Source organism: Choloepus didactylus, chromosome 21 (genome assembly GCF_015220235.1).
Source record: "Choloepus didactylus isolate mChoDid1 chromosome 21, mChoDid1.pri, whole genome shotgun sequence".
Lineage (NCBI taxonomy): Eukaryota > Metazoa > Chordata > Mammalia > Pilosa > Megalonychidae > Choloepus > Choloepus didactylus.
In genome coordinates, this window is record NC_051327.1 from 52,144,192 (window position 1) to 52,148,252 (window position 4,061).

The window sequence follows — 4,061 nt, forward strand, 5'->3', positions numbered from 1 at the left end:
AACAACAATTTGCATACTGGTGTTTATGGTGGCATTATTCACAGTATGCGATGGACCGAGGTGGCCTAAAGGTACATTGACTGATCAATGGAAGGAAACTTTGTGCCCAGTCATGATGGATCATGTCTTTGCCATGGGCTTGCCAACCAGCCAATGCCCAGATAGTTGAAGGAGAGAGTGGGTAAAATGAGAAACTCTGTGAAGCTGTAGTCTCTGTTTTTTTTTTTTTTTTTAGCATTTTTTTCAGTCAGAATTGTCATTATTGACTTCATTTTGGTTTTTGCAGAAAAAGAAAAATCATGTTCATATCTATCATGATTAGAAACCTGAAAAGGCAGAACTAGAGGACATGTGTCCTTCACCAACTTAAAGCTGTGCTAAAGTTTCCAAGCATTTCAATTTTTAAAATAAAGATTTTCATTTTCCAATGTCTACTTTCATGTCTTCAGAGTGTCATAGGAAAAACTAAGACTATGATGAGTTACAATTTTCTTTAGAGTCCCAGCTCACTGTGCTTTGTAACTTGTCATGCAACATCCAACTTGGATAGGAGGAGGTATTACATGGGTAGGAGCTTGTCTTTGTAAACTGTCATGTAAACATAGATGGAACATTGAGTGTCTGCAGAAAGGAATTAAATAATGTGTCATGCAACATGGTGAATGAACCTTGAAGAAATTATGTTGTGTGAAATAATCCAGAAATGAAAGGATAAATAATGTATGGTCTCATTAATATAAACTAACTATAATGAGCAAACACTGAGAATTGAGTATGAGAGTATAAGTTATTGCTGGATAGAAAGTGGGCAAAAAATGGACAATCATTAATTAAGGAGTACAGAATGTTCAAATAAGGCTCTTTGTGAAGACTCTTAGATTGTATGTACTTACAGTACTTACATCTATTCCAGAGTTTTAAATGCTATTTCTAAATTCTGTGATTCTGTACCCTTTATGTACAACCTGGTATTTCCCTGGAACATTGGGTATCTATGTAATACCTGAGACTCAGATTTAGAGTTCTGAAGCTCTGAAAGCCAGCATTATGCTATATGGCAACTGCTAAAGAAGCTAAAGAAGAGATCAGACTTCAATTAGACTTACCAATTAAGTGGACTTGGTTAGGACTAGGGTAAATCAGAATACTGGGTAAAGGATGATATTTTCTGTATTTTAAAACTTCAACTTCTTTGTGAGATCAAAGGAAGAGAGATTTATATGGTTCAAAATTTAAATTTCCTATAGCACACTATCTAATTTAACATGTTTTGTCAGTTTATTTAAACAACATAAATACATGGAAATTAGAATAGGGAATGAGATATTATTCTGTACAGGCTAATGTAATACCCAGATACATTCCAGAGTATTTTGGGAAGAAAATAAAAAAGTGTTTGCAAAGTCCTCTTAAAGGACTGGGGGAAAATATGGAACTATTAAACTTCCCCACTTTGGTAATTCCTGATATTCTTTCAAGCATTAGGGACCCCTAACTTAATAAGTCAAGCCCTCAATCTTGAGGCTTGCCCTTTTGAAACTTATTTCTGCAATGGCAAATTTAGGCCTGCTTGTAATTATGCCTAAGAGTCACCACAAGAGAGTGTCTTTTTGCTCAGCTGTGGCCTGTCTGTTTAAACCAACTCTGCAAATATACTCACCAACCCCTCCCCACCCCTTACTGCCCACATGGGATATGACTCCCAGGAGTGTAAGTTTCCCTGGCAATGTGTGATGTAATTCCCAGAGATGAGCCTGGCTCTGGCATCATGGGATTGAGAATGCCTTCTTGACCAAGAGGGGGAAAATAAATGGAACAAAATAAAGTTTCAGTGGCTATGAGATTTCATATAGTGTCTAGGGCTCATTCTAGAGGTTACTCTTATTCAAGCTTTAGCCAGATACTGCAAACCAAAACACTATGCCAAGCCCCAACCAACATTATTCCTGAAAACCCTAGGGAGTTCACTGAGCTCTATCTAATTCTCTATAAATGTTTTTTCTTAGTAAGTTTATTTTTTTTTTTGGAAATCTTAAGGCCTCCAGATTGATTCCATGCCAAATAAGTCCTGAAACTCAGAGGCACCAGTCTCTCCAAGGACATCAACCAGTTTCATTCCTCTACCCCATAAGGTCAACACGCCTTTCTAGCACAAAGAAGTTAAACTGGTCATTGCCCAGATACCCTGAAGATAGAGAGAATCATCAAATGAGAGGGAGGAGGTATAACTGATAAATTAGGATTTAACAAATGACTGTGACCACTAACTCATTTTATCGATAATTTCATTTTAGTGTCTAGTGTTTTGGAATATACAGAAGGAAATGCCTGAGTTGCTGAACTGTAATGCAGTAGCCCTGATCTTTTCATAATGATTGTATAACTATATAGCAAAAAAGAAAAAAGTTGGTTGCCCATGTTTGTGTTGATCTACTTCTGGATGGTTTGTTCTGTTCCAATGATCTATATAACTATCTGTGACAATACTACACTGTCTTCATTAACCTACCTCTATTGTAAGTTTTAAAATTGGGTGGAGGGCAATACTAGTGGTCAGTAAGGGGGTGGGGTAGGATAAGCAGTATAGGATTTTGGGGGTTTTCTTATTTCTTTTTATTTCTTTTCTGGAGTAATGCAAATGTTCTAAAAATGATCATGGTGATGAATGCACAACTATGTGATGATACTCAGAACCACCAATTTTATACTTTGGATGGATTGTATGGTGTGTGAATACATCTCAATAAAATTGCATTTAAAAAAAAAAGAAAAAAAAATACATCTTGCTAAAAAGACTATATTGAGGCTCAGAGAACTCCCTTCACCTCCCAAATCAGGCTGGATGCCTGCTGAGATTTCCCTCCTCTAATACCTATAGGCTTGGCCACTTCACATGACCCTGGCTCATCTGTCAGTTGATAACTATTGAAGTAATTAAACAGTCCTCAACTCCACTTGTGGGAGAATATTCTTTTAGTCATGGAGAGCAAAAGAATCACCATGGGACTGACTATATTTGGATGGAATTCACCAGAAACCCTATGTTGCCATTGATCTTATTTGTGATGTCCATTGGTGTGATCACAGGGACCTATGGGACTTACCTCTCTCATAGTGAAGATCTATAATGACCCCAGAATCTAAACATCTATGCATTTTTCCACTGGGAATCTGTCTTTCCTGGATCTCTGGTATTCCTCTGTCTACACCCCAAAGATCCTAGTGACCTGCATCTCTGAAGACAAGAGCATCTCCTTTGCTGGCTGCATAGCTCAGTTCTTCTTCTCTGTTGTGTTGGCCTATAGTGAGTGTTATTTCTTGGCTGCATGGCTTATGACCACTATGTTGCTATTTACAACCCACTGTTTTAAACTCAAGTCATGTTAAGGAAATTATCCACCTGTTTAGTTATATGTTCTTATACTGGAGGCTTCATCAACATGATAATACTGACCAGCCAAACATCCACATTAGATTTTGTGGTGACAATGTCATTGATGACTTTTTCTGTGATGTCCCACCCCTGGTGAAGTTAGCATGTAATGTGAAAGAGAGCTACCAGGCTGTGTTTTTCTTCCTCCTGTCCTCCAATGTCATTGCCAACACTGTGCTCATACTGGTCTCCTACCTCTTCATCATGGTCACCATTGAGGATCCACCTCACATTGAACAGCATCAAAACTTTTTCTACCTGCTGCTCCCACTTTATTTCTGTCACTTTGTGCTATGGGTCTACCCACTACATCTATTTGTGCCTAAGTTCTAGCCAGTCCCTTGAGAGGGAAAAATTGGTTTCTATGTTATACTATGGTTTCTCACATGATGAACACCATGGTCTTCAGGCTGAGGAATAAGGATTTGAAAGGCACTCTGGAAAACACTCTTCAAGTTAACACAATCTGAACTCTAAACTGATGTAATTTTCTATATCAGTTCTGTGATATAATGGACAATTACCAGTGGAAGGTTGGGGAACTAGGGTTAAAAAAAATATATTTTTTTCTATGAAAAGATACTCAGTGAGAAAGATATGACATTGTTTTAGATTCTTTATTTTGTTT

General features: G+C 37.6%; 1 pseudogene; it reads left to right on the forward strand.

Annotated features, from left to right (window-relative positions):
* The first annotated feature begins 3,150 nt into the window (after positions 1 to 3,150).
* LOC119517310 lies at positions 3,151 to 3,854 on the forward strand (annotated as a pseudogene).
* Positions 3,855 to 4,061: the final 207 nt, after the last annotated feature.